The sequence below is a fragment of the Lissotriton vulgaris genome, chromosome 11 (genome assembly GCF_964263255.1).
Source record: "Lissotriton vulgaris chromosome 11, aLisVul1.2, whole genome shotgun sequence".
Lineage (NCBI taxonomy): Eukaryota > Metazoa > Chordata > Amphibia > Caudata > Salamandridae > Lissotriton > Lissotriton vulgaris.
In genome coordinates this window covers 127,360,136-127,381,286 of record NC_141699.1, presented here as the reverse complement: position 1 = coordinate 127,381,286, position 21,151 = coordinate 127,360,136, and positions in this window count along the sequence as shown.

Sequence of the window (21,151 nt, the reverse complement as noted above, 5' to 3'; positions counted from 1 at the left end):
GAATGTTTATATGCTTAGGTTTGAATGTAGAATCAGTTGAAGGGATCACCTGGCTCAATGTACTTACATTAGTCAAGCTCTAATTCTATTTTAGAATGTTTATATGCTTAGGCTTTTATGTAGAATCAGTTGGAGGATCTCCTGGCTCATTGTACCTTCAGTGGTCAAGCTCTAATTCTATTTTAGAATGTTTATATGCTTAGGTTTGAATGTAGAATCAGTTAGAGGGATCTCCTAGGCCCTTTGTATGGTGTTCTCTGATTTACTTCCATTAAACCTTCATACCTTCATCTAGAGTGAACTCTTCTTTGTTACTACAAGAATTAAAATGCAGACACATATTCAAAGGGTCCACACAAGCAGCGGGGAATTATTCAAGTGTTTATGACTTACGTGAAGATCCCTACGATACAGAACCAGGACTATAGGTATGTAAACGTTTCGTCCTCTTTTACGAATCCTCTGCAAACACCCCATAAGGTTCTGAGCCAAAGAAAGGCAATGATGGTGATTCTAATAAAAACAGCGAAGTTCTGCCCGCCCTTCTCTTTGCTCCTCTTTCTTCCCCTGTCTCATTATGAGTGCAAGGCCAAGCAATGTTTCCAATGGAGGAATGTCCGCCAACTCTGCCATGGGGAAGACTGTCATGGTGAACCTGATGTTAAGAGGGTTGTCACTGAGGAACCGCCCGATTTTGGGTAGCAGGCATGTCACAATTTCTTAAAATGTCCTTTTTGCACAGAAGAGTCACAACTTATCTGATGGACTGTGAAAAAACTCACAGGATGACAGGAATATCTACAATATGGGTCCCGGAAATGTACCCACATTAAAAATACCATAGTTGGCCTTCCACCACAGAGAATACCCCCTGAAGATGTGCCAGGAGGCGGTGCTTCAAGTAGCAAAGCCCAGCCGAACCAGCTGGGGTGCCAGAATGGGGTGGAGGCATGACAAGCCACCTGTTGAAGTGTGTCTCAGTCTCTCTAATACTCTTATTGGAGACTGCAGCTTTGCTAACATTCCCTTTACCTCTGATTCTTGCCATCAGGCATTGTAGCTACCCTGAACAGTAGAGGCCCTGATCAAATACAAGGCTTTCTGGGATGAGGGAGTCAGTGTGACCACTTGTTGACAAAAGTACACGGTCTTCGAAGCAATTCACATTGCACTTGACCTGATTTGAATTTCCTGAAGGACACAGTACAGTGAGCTCTTCTCACTACAGGTTCATACATAAACCACATGAGATAGAAATTGGTAGATCAAATTAGCCAAGAGCTTTGGACATCTTTTCCAGGGTCGCAGATGTTCACTTCTGTTGTGCACAGCATTCTGGTAGATTGTCGCTGCACGTAATGTCTCCATTACGGCAATCAAGAGGTTCATGGGTCAGTATTTCTTGAGTTAGAAAATATAGAGTGTTCAATCCACAATGATGCCTTTGCTTCCTGCTTGAATTTACCTCTTCTCCAGTTGGAGGCCAAATCAGGAAGCATTGCATTTGGACACTATAAAGTATTGTAAAACTTTCCTCCCCTCATTGTTATTCCCCATTATAAACATGAGCCCTCAGTTAACAGGTCACTCTTGTGCTGATAACATCGCTTTGGAGATCTCAGAAATGCTATATTTTCTGGAATCTTGTTGAATTCCCCTCATTTTGCCTCATATGATTTGCTCGTTTACTCGGAGATGCTAATAATGACCCCTTCATGTTCTAGCGTTTCACCCTCAAACTACCGCTCACGTGGTGCAGAGTTTCAAGTTGTCTTGGAGGCTGCCTACTAGCGGCCAGAGGCTTCCAACCTTATCCTGTTAGCGGCCGTAGACACTGTGAACTATCAAACTTTACTTCAGAGGACTGTGACTGTGGAAGTTGCTTATGAGAGTAACTGGCCAGTAAGTGGGTCAGTTTCTTCTTAAGACAAAAAAGCCAGAAAGTTCTCTTGAGTTCCTTTACATCAACACCAGTCACCCAACATCATCGGTTCTCTAGGGTTCTCTCCGGTCAACAGTTTTATTTAACATCCACTTGGTTCCTCTGTTTAACCTGTTCACAACTCAGAAGTACATTTGCAAGCTTATGTGGGTGCAACTTAAATGTATATCCATGTTACCAAAAATGCTAATGCGGTTCATGCACTCTAAGAGTTCTTAATTAAGATCAAAAAGGGGGTTGCCCCAGATTCAGGTTCAGCTGAACTGTATTGAAACAGAGTTTATAACTTTTGGAGGGAAACTCTTGATTTACCGGGGGTCTTTTCATCTTCCAGTGAACTTGGACTAAAATACATAGGGGCATATTATCAAGACGCAGAGATAATTATCGCTGAACGCGCTTAGTGTGTTTTTTCTATCGCCGGCTATCGCTGGATTAAATCGCCACGATAGCGCTGTATTAACAACACTTAGCACATTGGAGATATAAAATTAAGCGATAGCGGGGAAATGGGCCAACATCTCTGAAAAAACTGCAAAAATCAATGCAAAACGGAGAAAAGCTTGCTGACACGACCATGTGGCCTTAACCCTATATTTCACCTCCCATGTTAAGTATGCCTTAGTCAGGAATTTAGCAGACGTTAGATTCCTGCGTTAATGGCGAGTTAGCGCGATTATTTTTATCGCTACGATGGTCGGGGTCTCTTTGTAAATGGATGTACGTTGTTACAACGCATGCTTTTAGCACGCATGCTGTAACAACGCGGTTTTTATAACGCATTCTTTTACAACACATAATACAAAGGGGTGTTGGATAGTGAATATTTTAATTGACTATTCCAACACCAGTCCCCGTTGACACTAGGGAAGGTGTTGGAAATTAAATTAAAAGTATTCCCTATCCTTGAGCGCCCCCCAGAGTCATGCGTTGTAATAGAATGCGATTCAAAAACCGCGTTGTAATAGCACTGCGTGCTAAAAGTTGTGTCGTAAACGACGTTCCCCTTTGTAAATATCGCGTAGCTGCGTTAGTGATATTTTCCCGTGAAGTTTTGTGAGGCACACCTTCTTTGCATCTCATTAACGATGCGATGCGAGGCGTGAGTAAAATGGGTGCTAAAACATGGAAACATGCGCTAGCGTGTCCTTGATAATAATGCGATGAAATTATCGCTGCTTTTCGGCCGAAAACGAACGGTAAAACAGCGATAATTTTATCGCCCCTCTTGATAATATGCCCCTCACTCTTTCTACCTTGATTCAATACTATGGGGTATATTTGCGAGGAGGTTTGTGCCATGTTTGCACCACGCAACATGGTACATGAGTGACACAAACCTTAAGTAAGATTTATGAAGCCACGCAAAGCCACTTTGCGTGGCCCTGAGTGGCTTCATAAATATGGAGTACCGCAATGCAGTGCAAATAGCTGCATTGCATTGTTTTGCCTGGGGAAGGTGTTCCACGGGCATTGGGTGTTCCCACACAACTCTCGTGGTTTTGAATGCATTCCCACATTTACCAGAATTGGTACACCTGGATGTGCGCCACAGGGTTAAGCCTTTCCAGGGGAGGTGTAACAAGGAGAAATATCTCTATGTCTCCTTGTTTCTGCTTCTTTCTATATGTGCTGCAAACTTGCAAACTTGTGTGGGTGCAGCTTCAGTGTATATCCATGTTACTTACATAGGAAGATGAATATGCCTCTCAGGATTGTTTTTGTGCAGGAAGATGCACATAAACAATCAATTCTCTACATCACACAAGAAGTGACTCAGTGAAGCGCTCATACCTGCACTTAAATGCCTACACCTGGCTATTTTCAAATTCCAATGCAAAAAAATGTCCTTATAAGAGAAGGTGGAGGAGCCATCAACATCACTGACTGCATCTCTTGTAAGACACGTGAAGGGCTAAGATATGATTCCCTCCCATGTCTCCTATGTACATGTTTCACCAGCACCGCCAACCTCTGTCATTTGCCTATGTTACACCAGTCCCAAGAAAATCATCTCATTAGTGCTAACTTCCCTAATAGAATGTACCCATTGGGCATGTCCAAAAACATTCTCCTCCTCAACAATCTGAACATATGTCTCGAATGTGCACGCCCAAGAAAGAGTTTCTGGTATGGACAATCTTAAAGTGGCACAACATGTAACGGTGGCCACTTACTTTAACTTCCTGCTTTTGTTCAACTCCAGCCTTCACATATCACCTTTCACCTTTCTCATGCACTGATCATGCTCGGTATACACCTGTTACAACGCAACTTTTACAACTACCTACTATTACAACGCAACTTTTACAACGCATACCATTACAACGCATTGCCCTGGGGGGCGCTCTAGGATAGGGAATAAGTTTAATTTACTATCCAACACCTTCCCTAGTGTCCACGGGGACTGGAGTTGGAATAGTAAATTATACTTACCACTATCCAGCACCTCAAAGCGCTATGCGTTGTAATGGTATCCGTTGTAATGGTCGCGTTGTAATGGTAGGTAGTTGTAATGGTATGCGTTGTAACGTGGTACATCCATCATGCTCTCTTCAAATGCCAGCCAGATGGAGAACTCTGCACCCAGTCTAAAAATTCACTTAGGCAAGAAATGTCCCCATGACGAACCTCTCAAAACTCCAACATAGCTTCTTAAGAGTGTTCCTGAGCACTGACCAGCTATTGTACAGATGCTGATCATCTTACTAGAGGAGATTTACCTCTACCTTTGATCTGATGGCCCTGCTAAAGCTGGGAAGATGAAATCAGCAATGTCTTGTTTTCTATTGATCTTCACATACTCAAAGGACAGAGCACTAAACCTGAATAGAACACGTTACAACGCAAACATTTACATCGCATGCCTTTACAATGCAGTTTTTACATTGCAACATCCATTACAATGCATGATTTTACATTGCATGACATCACAACGCAGTTTTAGAAACTACATTTACAACGCATTGAATTACAACACATACCATTACAACGCATACCATTACAAAGCATAATACATTTAGGGCAACAGTAGTGTAAGTGTTGGATAGTGTAGGGGTAAAAAGTATTATTCCCACTCCAGTGAGTGCAACAGTAGGGTAAATGTTGGATAGTGTAGGGGTAAAAATGACTAGTCTCACTCCAGTGAGTGCAACAGTAGGGTAAGTGTTGGATAGTGTAGGGGTAAAAAGTACTATTCCCACTCCAGTGAGTGCAACAGTAGGGTATGTGTTGGATAGTGGAGGGGTAAAAATTGCTATTTCTTAATCAATCAATCAACCATTTCATTTGTAAAGCGCGCTACATGCTCATGAGGGTCTCAAGACGCTGGGGGGGGGGGGGGGAGTCAGAGGATGGGGAGCTGCCACTGATCGAAAAGCCAGGTCTTGAGAAGTCTTCTGAAGGCCAGTAGGTCCTGTGTCTGTCGTAGGCTGGTAGGGAGAGTGTTCCAGGTCTTGGCGGCGAGGTAGGAGAAGGATCTGCTGCCGGCGGTGGTTTTACGGATGCGTGGAACTGTGGCGAGGTTGGTAGAGCAGAGGCTGCGGGTGGGGGTGTAGAAGCTGAGTCGGTCGTTGAGGTATGCTGGTCCGGCATTGTGTAGGGCTTTGTGTGCATGGATGAGGAGTTTGAAGGTGATCCTGTTGTTGACGGGGAGTCAATGCAGGCTTCTCAGGTGTAGTGTGATGTGGCCGCGTCGGGGGACGTCGAGGATTAGTCATGCCGAGGTGTTCTGGATGTGTTGCAGCCGTATCAGGAGCTTGGCTGTTGTTCCTGCGTAGAGGGCGTTCCCGTAGTCCAGTCTGCTGGTGACGAGGGCCTGGGTGATGGTTTTTCACGTGTCGGAGGGGATCCATTTGAAGATCCTGCGGAGCATTCGGAGGGTGTTGAAGCAGGAAGCGGAGACGGCGTTGACCTGCTTGGTTATGGAGAGGGCGGAGTCGAGGATGACCCCCAATTGCGTGCGTGGTCGGTGGGTTCTGGGGCTGTTCCTAGCGATGTTGGCAACCAGGAGCTGTCCCAGGCTGAGGGGGTGGGGCCGAGGATGAGTACCTCCATCTTGTCAGAATTCAGCTTCAGCCTGCTGTCCTTCATCCATTCGGCGACGGCCTTCATTCCTCTTTTGAGGTTGGCTTTGGCGGTGTGGGGGTCTTTGGTGAGGGTTATGATCAGCTGGGTGTTGTCGGCGTAGGAGATGATGTTGAGGCTATGTTGTCGTGCGACGTGGGCAAGCGGTGCTATGTAGATATTGAACAGCGTCGGGCTGAGGGATGATCCCTGTGGAACGCAGCAGATGATCTCGGTAGTCTTGGAGCGGAAGGGTGGGAGGCGGACGCACTGGGTTCTGCCAGAGAGGAAGGATGTGGTCCAGGCCAGGGCCTTCTCTTGGATTCGGGCGTCATGGAGGCGTGCTGTTAGGGTGCGGTGGCAGACCGCGTCGAAGGCTGCTGATAGGTCCAGAAGGATGAGGGCGGCTGTTTCTCTTTTGTCCATAAGGATCCTGATGCCATTGGTGGCGGAGATGAGGGCGCTCTCGGTGCTGTGGTTGCTGCGGAAGCCGGACTGGGATGGGTCCAGGATGTTGTTGTCTTCGAGGTAGCGGGTCAGCTGTCTATTGACGATCTTCTCCATGACTTTCGCCGGGAAAGGGAGCAGGGAGATAGGCCGGAAGTTCTTGAGGTCGTTGGCGTCCGCCTTGGGTTTCTTCAGTAGGGCGTTGATCTCGGCGTGCTTCCAGCTCTCTGGGAAGGTTGCTGTCTCGAAGGAGATGTTGATTGTTTTCCGGAGATGGGGTGCGATGGCTGTGCTGGCTTTGTTGAAAATGTGGTGAGGGCATGGGTCAGATGGGGATCCGGAGTGGATGGAGTTCATGGTCTTGATGGTATCTTCGTTGCTGACGTTGGACCAGGCGGTCAGGCGACTGGTGAAGGACTGGGTTCTTTAAGACCCAGCGGTGCCAGGGGACAACACCTGAAACCTTCGTGGGTAACCTGCTCCGGCGTACGAATGACAGAGACACGGGACACTTCCTTCGGCGTCAAAGATTCAAGGTTTATTTACTGCAGGGAAACACAGAAGTCACAGGAAGTACAACGAGTGTAGTTCGGGGAGACTGCTTCAAATTGGTTCTGTGGATCGCTCCTTTTATACACGATTCTCCCATAGGTTTACATGGTACACAAAGGTTTACGACTTGGTTCCCACAATTATCCCCGAGAGGGGTCGCTTTGGTCACTTTGATACATTCAAGGTCCGGAATATAAGTGCGGAAACATTTGGCGGTTCCCAACTGTTAAAACCCATCTTCCCACCATTAGTACATTCCAATCAGCCGTAAAACAGATCGAAGAAGGAACAAGAACAGGTGTGGAGGAAGATGGAAACAGTGGGGAGATTGGAAAGGGTGTAAAAGGGGAGGTATCGGGAAACACGAGCTACAGGCTTCAAAGGGACGTGCCTAATGAGATGCACGGCTGAGACAATAAACCGGCACGGCGAGATGAGCCTCGAGCGGGGCCATCTGCCTTACAGTATCATCCCCCTCGTCATAAAGACACTTTCAAAGGAGATGTGTCTTCCGCAGATATCTTGGGAATCCCAGGGTCGCGAAGCGGACAACGTCCGTTCTCTGGCTACTTGAGGGCAAGAAACAAAATGGATGCCGTATCTAAGATGGAACCCGTGGGTACAGATGAAAAACCCACGTAACAAACGGACGGTTTAAGTTAGCACAGCGAAACTGCGCATACTTACTAAACTCGTCATTTGCGGTTCGTAGATACCAGACTCGACCATATTCGTGTGAGTCGAAAACACCACTTACAATTGCCACGGAACCTCAGACGCTCCTTTTGCCCTCATGTAGGCAAGCACTAGTCGGAATCATACTCGATATTCATCAGACCATCTAGATGTTGCTGTAACATAGCTCTATCCAACCGAGTCCCCTTGGTAACAGGTGGCTGTCTCATACACGTTGTAGCACAGAGGCCACATAAGGCAGGACCACACTGCACACAAAGGCAGCACGTGAACAGGAACGCCACAACAACTCCGATGATCATCAGAATCTTCCAACCCCACGTCGACATCAGGCCCCAAAACCACCCAAGTAGCGTCCAATCCCCTAAATCCACGTGTATGGATTCAGAGATTTTATGCAACTTTGAGATGGCTTGATAGACAGTCGGAGCGTTGTCTGGAATGAAAATACAGCAGCTCGAATGGATCACCTTACATACCCCACCTCGATCTGCTAAGATCACGTCTAAAACCATACGGTTTTGTAACGTCATAAGTCTATCCGCCTGAAGTTCTGTGGTGATATTAACAAGGGCACTGGCAGTAATATTAGCTGTCGATTCTACCACTCGAGTCAACTGTCTCAGGTTCCTACTATTAACCATAGGCCCCCAAAACGGGAGGAAACCCTTGAAAAAGTCTCCTGCCTCTTGACCGGCGGTATCCTCTTCGCTAATTACGCCTCTCACAACTCTTGTCCTGTGATAATCTGCATCTACAGTGAACGTCGGAGGCAACAAATTTGCGATAAAACATGCGCCCACAAAGTCGGAGGGCAACCATGCATACGCACGATCATGGCAGACAAAGTACGTACCCTTGGCAGCCAGAAACACAGGGGACGAGACCATAGGCAGAATGTAATTCTCGGTGCAAGCACTCTCTCCAAGTCGGGCTTTCGATCTTCGGCCACGACCCATTAGACAAAAATTACCAATGTGGGGTACGACCCATATCGGAGGCGAGCTTTTAAGCTGTTTATCACTCGTGAGCGCACTGTACTCAACCTTACTCAGGACCCTATAGGCTTGTACCTCTTCCTCTGGGATGAGCGACGGCTCATAGATATCTCTATCTAAATCTTCTATCGCTATGGACAAAGGCTTATAGTACGAGCCAAGGCCAAGGTAGGGAGAACGTGGCTCTCCACTGGGGTGAGAATCTAGTGCGCTTCGAAACATTGTTTGAAATGCTCGAGCAGACCCCTGGGAACTATACGGTAACACCAGATATGGAATTCCCTTATCCGTGGGATGCGCCATTAGTCCACACACCCAACAATTAGTAGTATTAACCACTAACTGGTGCTGGTGAAGGAGCTGAATAAAGGAATTATTGCGGAATTCTGCACGTCTAGCCTGCTCGTGTTCGGGTAAGATATGAAAGGAATGAGGGGATGCAGTGGAGGTAAGTGTAGGGTCAGAGGTAGGAGTATGTATAGCAGAAGGTAAGAAGTAAGACATCGTGTAATACACCCCACCCGCCAATAGTGCAGAGACAATCAGGAGCAGTACGAATATTTGAAACATAAAACATTTGGGACGACTAAGTTGTTGTAACTTGAACCTTTGCGCCTGAGCTTCTTCCAAGTCCATCAGTTTAAAAAACGCCATCCCCTATGACCGTCCGCAACGTTTCTTGACGCACTTCGTTCTGTGTAGCAGTAGTCAATCCCTAGGAGTTCCCAGGAACCTGAAGGACTGGGTTCTTTGGACCCAGCGGTGCCAGGGCATAACACCTGAAACCTTCGTGGGTAACCTGCTCCGGCGTACAAATTACAGAGACACGGGACACTTCCTTCGGCGTCAAAGAGTCAAGGTTTATTTACTGCAGGGAACACAGAAGTCACAAGAAGTACATCGAGTGTAGTTCGGGGAGACTGCTTCAAATTGTATTTGTGGATCGCTCCTTTTATACAGTTTCTACCCATAGGATAACATGATACACAATAGTTTACAACCTGGTTCCCACAAGTCGCTCTCAGAGGGGTCGCTTAGATCACTTTGAAACACACAAGATCCGGAACATAAGTGCGGAAACATTTGGCGGTTCCCAACTGTAAAAACCCATCTTCCCACCATTAGCAAATTCCAATCAGCAGTAAAGTAGATCGAAATAGGAACGAAGACAGGTGCAGAGGAAGACGGAGACAGTGGGGAGATCGGAAAGGGTGTAAAAGGGGAGTGTCGAGAAGCACGAGATACAGGCATCAAAGGGACGTGCCTAATGAGATGCACAACTGAGACAATAAGCCCGTGCGGCAAGATGAGCCTCGAGCGGCGCCTTCTGCCTTACAGTAGCATCCCCCTCGTCATAAAGACACTTTCAAAGAACATGTGTCTTCCGCAAATATCTTGGGAGTCCCAGGGTCGCGAAGCGGACAGCGTCCGTTCGCTGGCTACTTGAGGGCAAGAGACAAAATGGATGCCGTATCTAAGATGGAACCCGTGGGTACAGATGACAAACCCACATAACAAACGAACGGTTTAAGTTAGCACAGCGAAACTGCGCACACTTGCTAAACTCGTCATTTGCGGTTCATAGATACTAGACTCGACCATATTCGTGTGAGTCGAAAACACCACTTACAATTGTCACGGAACCTCAGACGCTCCTTTTGCCCTCATGTAGGCAAGCACTAGTCGGAATCATACTCGATATTCATCAGGCCATCAAGATGTCGTTGTAGCATAGCTCTGTCCAACCGAGTCCCCTTGGTAACAGATGGTTGTCTCATACACGTTGTAGCACAGAGGCCACATAAGGCAGGACCACACTGCACACAAAGGCAACACGTGAACAGGAACACTACCACAACCCCGATGATCGTCAGAATCTTCCAACCCCAAGTCGACACCAGGCCCCAAAACCAACCAAGTAGCGTCCAATCCCCTACATCCACGTGTATGGATTCGGAGATCTTGTGCAACTTCGAGATGGCTTGATAGACAGTAGGAGCATTATCTGGAATGAAAATGCAACAGCTCGAATGGATCACTTTACATACCCCACCGCGATCTGCTAAGACAACATCTAAAACCATACGGTTTTGTAATGTCATAAGTCTCTCCGCCTGAAGTTCTGTGGTGATATTACCAAGGGCACTGGCAGTAATGTTAGCTGTCGATTCTACCACTCGAGTCAAATGTCTCAGGTTCCTACTATTAACCATAGGTCCCCAAAACGGGAGGAAACCCTTGAAAAAGTCTCCTGCCTCTTGACCGGCAGTATCCTCTTCACTAATTACGCCTCGTACAACTCTAGTCTTATGATAATCGGCATCTACAGTAAACGTCGGAGGCAACAGATTTGCAACAAAACATGAGCCCATGAAGTCTGCGGGCAACCATGTGTATGCACGATCATGACAGATGAAGTACGTACCCTTGGCAGCCAGAAGCACAGGGATCGGGGACATTGACAGAACGTAACTTTCAGTGCAAGCACTTACTCCAAGTGAGGCTTGCGAGCCACGACCCACAAGACAAAGATTACCAGTGTGGGGTACGACCCATATTGGAGACGAGCTTTTAAGCTGCTTTTCATTAGTGAACGTACTATATTCCCCTTTATTCGGTGCCCTATAGGCTTGTACCTCTGCCTTAGGGATGAGATAAGCATCATAGATCTCATCTTCCAAATCCTGTATTATCATCGATACCACCCACTGCCATGAGGTAGGACCCGGTTTGGGGGAACGTTCTGGAGAGGGGTGGAAACCTAGTGCGCTTCGAAGCATTGTTTGGTATGCTCGAGCTGACCCTTGGGAACTATACGGTAACACCAGATATGGAATTCCCTTACCCGTAGTATGTGGCATCAACCCACACACCCAACAATTAGTAGTGTTAACCACTAACTGATGCTGATGGAGGAGCTGGATAAAGGAATTGTTGCGGAATTCTACACGTCTAGCCTGTTCGTGTTCCGGTAACATATGAAAGGAATGAGGAGAAGCAGTAGAAGTAATGTTAGGGTAAGGAGTAGGAGTAGGGGTAGGAAGAAAGAAGTAAGACATAGTGTAATACACCCCACCCGCCAAAAATGCAGAAGCAGTTAAAAACAGTACAAACAATTGGAATACAAAACATTTAGTACGACTAAGTTTCTGCAGTTTGACTCTATACGCCTGCGTCCCTTCCAAATCGTTCAGCTTTGAAAATGCCATTTCCCTATGACCGTCCGCAACGTTTCTTGACGCACTTCGTTCTGTGCAGCAATAGTCAATTCCCAGGAGTTCCTAGGAACCGACGGCCTTTAACCTAGCGTCAAGACCTACTGTCCAGAAGGAAGTACGCGCGCGGCCCTACGGCCCTCAATACACAATATGTATTTATTTAGCACAATAATTCAGCTGTGGAAGGAAAAAGATACAAGGAAGAAGCTTGATATATATATATATACAAAACAATTTTCAATGATACGAATGTTCAAAGTTGATCATGGGAAACGAAGATATTGCAGTTATCAATTTCAGCAAAGCAAGCAAAAATTTTTATTTGTCCTTAGTATGAGAACGCAAAGAATATCGATGTTTCCCAGGACGTGTCTGCACGTCGAACAAAGGATCTGTCGAAGAGACAGCGTCCTGTTGATCAATTTGCTGATTTGGTCTTGAGTCTTTTGCTGACAATGTTCCAACAATGGCTTTCTGCTGCGCTGAGTGTTCACCAACAAGTTGTGCGTCACTGAAAGGTACAAACGCCGGCAATGTCGCTGCTTCTGTTGACGCAATGCCTTTCCCCACCCACGGGTCTGCCGGCAAAGGAATAGGGACTCGCTTACAATGGGTAGCATGTACCCAGTTCTTCCGTCCCTCAAGACGAACGGCAGTCCTCGTGGCCAAAAGCACCTGGTGAGGTCCAACAAAGCGGGGGTCCAGATTCTTCTTGCGCGAAAAATTTCGGGTGACAACCCAATCACCAGGCTGGAGCTGGTGGCCTGGACCCTCCGTCTGCGTCGGCAAGGCGTCGTAAACCTGTTGATGAATTAACCTCAGTTTAGCAGTCAAGTCATGTAAGTAGTCAATCAACATCGGGTACTCAAGATCAACGAATATACCTGGCCTAGGAACCCCCCACACATTCGCAGGACGGCCGAACACTATTTCATAGGGACTAAGCCCTATTCGGGAGTGTACAGTCGCCCTAGTTGACAGTAATGCTAGAGGCAAAGCGTCAGGCCACGAAAGTCCAGTCGTAGCCTGGATCTTCGCTAATTTTAGTTTAAGGGTGCCATTGTACCCTTCAACCAATCCAGCTGACTGGGGATGATTGGCGCTATGGAATTTTTGATTAATTCCAAGGCCCTTACACACACTCCTCATCACACTTCCAACAAACTCACTTCCGTTATCTGACCACACGACTCTAGGCATTCCATACCGAGGAAAGTATTCCTTCAGTAGGATTTTCGCAGTAGACAAAGCAGTATTATCTTTGAGGGGATAGGCCTCGATCCATCGGGAGAATGCGCAAACCACAACCAAAACGTATTTCAGGTTATTGCATCGCTCCATATGGATGAAGTCCAATTGGATCACCTCAAAGGGATACGAAGGAGGAGCAAAACTGCCAGGGGGAGTTGGGGTTCCTTTGCCAGGATTGTACATTATACACACCATACAATTCTTCACCAAACGTTCAGCACACTTAGTAATTCCATCATTCTTCCACACATCAGCCAACAACTTGCAAATACCTTTCGCGCTAATATGTGCTAACCCATGTGCCATTTGCACAACGGCCAGTACATACGCATCAGGCAACATCCATCTTTTCTGATCTGACAAATCAATCCAGCAACCATTCACATCCAACCTTCCCGTACTTTCTTTCCACTTCATCTTTTCAGTGTCGGTGGCCTCATTCTGAATTGCTTTCACACTCTCTATAGTATTCTCACACATACTTGATTCTGTAGGCCACCTAACCGAATTCGTCACATACATTCGAGTGCTAAGGTTCCGGGCAGTCTCCTTAGCAATCTCATCTGCAAACGCATTACCACGACCAACATCATCCGTCACCTTACGATGCGCACTACATTTAACAATTGCAACTTGAGCAGGCAAAGTCAATGCATCCAAAAGATCGTTCACAAGCTGGCCATGCTGTATTTTCGTGCCATGTGACGTCAAGAAACCACGTTCTCGCCACAATCGTCCGAAACTATGCGCTACACCGAAAGCATACTGACTATCGGTGTACACATTCACACGTTTACCTTTTGCTAATACACATGCTCTAGTAAGAGCGATCAGCTCTGCAGCTTGGGCAGAATTCTGATTCAATCTCGCAGTCTCAACAACAGTATTCAATGTCACCACAGCATAAGCAGTAGTCACATCACCATTCGGCAATTTAAAACATGACCCATCCACATACAGGGTGCCATCCGGGTCTTCCAATGGGGTGTTTTTAAGGTCCACACGACCTTTTGTTTCCTCCTCTGTCCGCAAGTAACAGTCATGTTCTGTTACTGCATCTGACTCTGCACTAATTGGTAACAAAGTTGCCGGATTTAGGACATTACAACGTTTTATCTGAATGTGGCTTGCCAAGAGCGTCAATTCGTACCCAGATAACCTCGCACTCGTCAAGTGCTGAGTTTTCGTACGGTTCAAAAGAATATCGACTGCATGCGGAACCATCACCGTAAGCATATTATCCATGACCAATCCTGCTGATTGTCGGATGGAGACCGCAGCTGCCGCAGTTGCTCTCAAACAACTCGGCAATGCTCTAGCTACTGGGTCTAAGGTCGAGGAAAAATATGCACATGGACGTTGCTTACCACCAAAAGGTTGCGTTAAGACGCTTAAAGCACAACCTTCCCTCTCGTGAACATATAACGTGAACGGCTTGCTGTAATCAGGGGTACCTAACACAGGGGCCGAACACAATGAATCACGTAATTCAGAAAAACGTTTCTGACATTCTTCCGTCCATGGTAAAGGAGTCGAAACATCCTTGCACGTAAGAGCCACCAACGGTTTCGCTAGCAATGAAAAATTAGGAATCCACTGCCTGCAGTACGATGTGATACCTAGAAAGGCACGCACATCTCTTTGGGTTTGTGGCACAGCCATGCGCGCAATCGCTGCAATTCTCTCTGGGGTCAATCTCCTTCCCTCCTTTGACAATAAGTGACCTAGATAGGTTACTTCTTGACAACAATATTGGAGTTTAGAAGGTGACACCTTGTGATTTAACTCACAGAGATGTTGCAGCAACGACACTGTAGCAATTTTGCAAATGTCCTGAGTATCAGCAGCCACCAATAAGTCGTCGACGTATTGAATTAAAGCCGCACCAACCGGCAACCTAAACGCATCTAGTTGACCCTTCAAAGCTTGACTGTAAATCGATGGACTTTCACAGTAGCCCTGAGGAGCGCGTTTGAACCGGAAGCTACGTCCACCAAGAGAGAAACCGAAAAGGTCCCTGCTCTCTTCGGCAATCGGGATGCTGAAAAACGCATTTTTCAAATCAATCACCGAAAACCATGAAGCCGTAGCTGGAATCAGAGTCAGTAGCGCCGTAATGTCAGGCACAACAGGGAATTGAGGAACCACAATTTTATTCACCTCCCGTAAATCAATAACAAAACGATAAACAGGCGGTTTGGTAGGATCAGTACGTTTAAGAATGGGCAGTACAGGACTATTGCACACGTTTCCCCGAGTTTCTTCAATGACATCTTTCTCGATCAAATCATAGATGATCGCTAACAAAGCTCGTTCACCATCAAGGGAGATACGATATTGGGGAATACGTGGCAATCGCACATTCGATTTCAACTGAACAACATAAGGGGAGATATCAAGTAGGCCCACGTCATTTGGACCCGTCGCCCACAAAGGTGCAGGAAGAGAACTCAATTCCGGTGGAAGCTTATCGAGGGACAAGTACATGGGAGAGACTACCCTCTCTCCTAACGTAAGCTTTACACCCGCAGGAGAACAATACAAAGTCGCATACAAGCGTTTAAGCAAATCCAGACCCAAAAGATTTTCACCACAACCAGTGGTTAAAATCAACGGAGCTTCAAGCTCACGAGGCCCAATTTTAAGGGGCAAAGGGCGCGAAACTGGATTGCTAACGGGGGCGCCAGAGAATCCAACAGATACATTTGTTAAGCCAGACAAAGGTGCGCCAGGGAGTTTCGAATGCATGATAGAACTTTTCGCTGCACCAGTGTCCAACAGAAAAGGCTCAACGACGCCCGATGTAGCAACTGCGACGTAAGGCCCTCTCTGATCAACCGGAACTGATACCACTCCCTCTCCTTGTCTTTGGCTGTCCTAGTAATTACTATCGTCAGTTCCCTGATCGACGTAATAATCGTCTACATTGTACTGCGCAGATCGTCCTTGCGATGATCCACGTTGGTCGAAACAATTATTAGAATTTGACGAGTTATCAGAACGGTCGTTCTGAGTACCACGACCTCTACCACGTGATGCGTTCTGTGAACCACCACGACCTCCTCTAGACGAATTACCACCACTACGGTCATTCAAAGCAGGACAATTGAATTTAATGTGTCCCTCCTGTCTACAATAAGCACATTGGTTGTACCCCAACGAAGATCTCTGAAAAGATGAATCATTACGCGGCTGCGATCGATTTGATTGCGACTGCGATCTATTCTGCTGAGGCGCATTCTGATTAGAACGCGGCGGATATGCTTGTTGTAACAACACTTTAGTTTTCAGCTCTTTCGTCTTTTTATCGGCACGGTCATTTTCCTCTTTTTCTCTATTTTCGTAATATTGTGCCGTAGCCAATATCTGAGCTGAGGTAGAAACGGCCCACGCACTTTCTGAATTTTTCAATTTATTGCACAAGTCGGGCAATAAGTTCGATACAAATTTATCCACAAACAACCTTTGTCCACCCTCAGTACCCATATCCTGCCCACTATGATCGACGAATGTTTCCTCGAACCTTGTAAAGAAGTCTGAAACACTCTCATCTTTCTTCTGCTTACAGGCTGACAACTTGTCCCAATTTACCCTCATAGCTGGCATAAGCGTTTTCATTAACGTAATGATTCGCTGGGGAAGAAGTTCAATCAACTGATCGGGTTTAGTAGCAGCCACTTGTCCAGCGTCTGCCGCTGTAATGGCAGCCCAATCACCACCTAATTCATTCGCATGATCTTGGTGACGAATCTTGGCCCATACCGGTTGCGGTACGACATTGCCAAACAACATGTCGATATCGGCCAGATTCATTATCGTAGCGTCTACGAGCTGCGATAATTCTTTGTAATACCCCGCAGGATTTTTGCGAGGATCAGGCAAAGTTTGTTTCACCTGGAGCACTTCCGATCGTTTCCAAGGGAGGTGTATCCACACTCTCTGGAAATGTGCTGGTATTGGAGCATTAGCATTAGTATTATCAGCGGGTACCCAAACTGGCGGAACTTCTCGCATAGGATATTGGCCAGACCCATCTCGTTGTTCAATGTCCTCAACGAACAATGCATGAGGAATAGGAGCGGGACGAAGAGATAGCAACCGTTCAATAGCACGTCGGACATTAGTATCGACTATCAGTCCAGTTGCGAACTGAAGCCGGAGTTCAGACAGGGCGGTCAGCACCTCGTCAGGCGCAACAGCCGCTATCTGATCATGTAAGAACTTGCACATTTCATCAAACACATATCTCTGAGTAGGTATGTTGAATTGATCAAACGTTTCGAGGACAACACGAGGTGGATTTCTAACAGGGTTTATCATCCAACCCATCGCCATATTGTATAGCGCAACACGTTCTCTATTACCAGGAAGCTGGCTACGTCTCTGTGGACCATCAGAACCTGCAGACCCAAAAACAGGTCCGAGCGACTGAAAGAAGTTTGTCGCAAGGGGAGAATCACGATTACGAGTAGAGGGAGAAGAGTAAGACACAGGACTAACAAGAGAAGGAGTAGAGACGTTAGCAGCAACAGGGGTTAACAACACAGGAGCAGTAGCGTGAGCAGTAGCGGGAACAGGAGTATGTGGAAGCGGAGGAGCAGTAGGAATAGAAAGAGGCAAAGGAGCAGGAACAGTCGGAAGAGCAAGTGCAGGTTGAGGAACTGGTGGAACAGGTACGGCAGGGACCACAGGAGCTGCGGTACCCTGTACGTACGGAGGTGGCGACTTCATAAGATAGGACATTAAAGAATCCTCAACTGCCTCTTCCTTCTTATCCGACTCCGTAGACAAAACAGGATAGCATTTGTCTATGGACATACGCTGTAATCTCTCAAACACTTCCTTATCCTTACCCTCCTTATCACGCTGAAACTGCTCAGCTTTCTTCACTATAGTAGCAACAGTATCTCGCTGACTACGTTTATTTTGTCTGATCTCTTTCTGTCGGGCTTCTTTGCGCCAGAACCGAAAGGCATCAAACATGGCCGGCCTTGATTTACGTTCGAACAACTTTATTTCCAAATTATCTAAGATCGACGCTTCGAAGCTACCGTGAGGTGGCCAACGAAGATCGCCGTCTTTCTTTGTATATTTGATCCAATAATCGTTAAAAGCAATCGGGCCTAGCCCATGTTTGCTATATAGGTCATAAGTAGGAGTTCCAACCGGAGGTATCGGACACGAGTCCTCCAGCAGGGAATCCGCACCACAAGGTCTAAAGCAACTGAACAAAGTACTGCGACCAGGCATCTTGCACACTAGCCGAGTTTCACAAACTTCAAGGGTTACGGGATTTCGGGATTTACCAAGTCCCAGCAAAGAACTAAACCCTCGGTCTTTGGCGGCTGCAGTCGTCAAACAAATACAACAACAACAAAGTACGCTAGCAAAGTGTCACCGACAAAAACACTCACACAGCGTGTACAACAAAGACACCCGCTAAAGTGTCTTACAACAAAAACACTCGCTAAAGTGTTTACAACAAAGAACTCTGGGAGCGACCCACAAATACTTAACTCAAAGATCAATGGCGTCCTCAGGAAGGCCCGTCAATCGTCTCGCTATACCAAGGTCTACGCCAGGCGCCAAAACAGGTCTACAGTCAGGGTAGCAGTCCGTCGCAGCCGTTAGGAGGCGGGAATCTTCGCGGGAAAAGTCTTCGGGCCACTTATTTCGACAACAGGATCGATGAAGCGGGGTGCACCTTCCCTCGGAGATTTCACACGAAGTTCCTCACGATCGTCAGGCTTGGACCGGTACCACTGATGCAGCCCCACGTTGGGCGCCAACTGAAGGACTGGGTTCTTTGGACCCAGCGGTGCCAGGGCATAACACCTGAAACCTTCGTGGGTAACCTGCTCCGGCGTACAAATTACAGAGACACGGGACACTTCCTTCGGCGTCAAAGAGTCAAGGTTTATTTACTGCAGGGAACACAGAAGTCACAAGAAGTACATCGAGTGTAGTTCGGGGAGACTGCTTCAAATTGTATTTGTGGATCGCTCCTTTTATACAGTTTCTACCCATAGGATAACATGATACACAATAGTTTACAACCTGGTTCCCACAAGTCGCTCTCAGAGGGGTCGCTTAGATCACTTTGAAACACACAAGATCCGGAACATAAGTGCGGAAACATTTGGCGGTTCCCAACTGTAAAAACCCATCTTCCCACCATTAGCAAATTCCAATCAGCAGTAAAGTAGATCGAAATAGGAACGAAGACAGGTGCAGAGGAAGACGGAGACAGTGGGGAGATCGGAAAGGGTGTAAAAGGGGAGTGTCGAGAAGCACGAGATACAGGCATCAAAGGGACGTGCCTAATGAGATGCACAACTGAGACAATAAGCCCGTGCGGCAAGATGAGCCTCGAGCGGCGCCTTCTGCCTTACAGTAGCATCCCCCTCGTCATAAAGACACTTTCAAAGAACATGTGTCTTCCGCAAATATCTTGGGAGTCCCAGGGTCGCGAAGCGGACAGCGTCCGTTCGCTGGCTACTTGAGGGCAAGAGACAAAATGGATGCCGTATCTAAGATGGAACCCGTGGGTACAGATGACAAACCCACATAACAAACGAACGGTTTAAGTTAGCACAGCGAAACTGCGCACACTTGCTAAACTCGTCATTTGCGGTTCATAGATACTAGACTCGACCATATTCGTGTGAGTCGAAAACACCACTTACAATTGTCACGGAACCTCAAACCGACGGTCTTTAACCTAGCGTCAAGACCTGCTAACCAGAAGGAAGTACACGCGCGGCCCTACGGCCTTTATTCACAATGTATATGCAAAAAAATGTCTCTCAGCTGTGGAAGCAAACACATATGGAACGAAACTCAATATATATACAAAAATAATTACAATAATACGGGTGTTCGGACTGATCGTGGAAAACGGGATAATGCAATTATCAAGGGGCAGAACGAGATTATTTTATTTGTCCTTAGTACTGGAACGCAAAAAGTATCGAGTTTTCCCAGGACGTGTATGTTCATCAAACAAAGGATCCGATGAGGGAACAGAGTCCTGTCGATCAGCCGAATGTTCTGGTCTCGAGTCTTTTGATGACAAATGTTCAACAGTGTCTTTCTGCTGCACTGAGGATTCTCCGACAGGTTGTGCGTCGCTGAAAGGTACAAACGCCGGCAATCCTTCGGATTCAGATGACGCAATGCCCCTCCTCACCCACGAGTCTGCCGGCAAAGGAATAGGAACTTTCTTTGTATGGGTGGCATGCACCCAATTTTTCCGGCCCTCTAAACGAACAGCAGTTCTCGTGGCAAGGAGGACCTGGTAGGGTCCAGTAAACCGGGGTTCCAAGTTCTTCTTGCGGGAAAAGTTTCTGGTGACCACCCAGTCTCCGGGCTGGAGCTGGTGGCCTGGACCCTCCGTCTGCGTCGGCAATGCTTCGTAAACCTGTTGGTGAATTAACCTCAGTTTAGCAGTCAGATCATGAAGATAGTCAATTAACATTGGGTATTCGAGACTGGAGAACACACCCGGTCTAGGGACCCCCCACACATTCGCAGGACGACCGAACACTATTTCATAGGGACTAAGCCCTACTCGGGAGTGTACGGTTGCCCTAGTTGATAACAAAGCTAAGGGTAAAGCATCAGGCCACGAAAGACCAGTCGTAGCCTGAATCTTCGCTAGTTTCAATTTAAGGGTGCCATTGTACCCTTCAACCAAACCAGCTGACTGGGGGTGGTTGGCGCTATGGAATTTTTGATTAATTCCAAGGCCCTTACACACACTCTTCATCACACTCCCCACAAACTCACTTCCGTTATCCGACCATACAATCCGAGGCATTCCATACCGAGGAAAGTATTCCTTCAGTAGGATTTTCGCAGTAGACAAAGCAGTGTTGTCTTTGAGGGGATAGGCTTCAATCCATCGGGAGAACGCGCAAACCACAACTAAAACGTATTTCAGGTTATTGCATCGCTCCATATGGATGAAGTCTAATTGGATC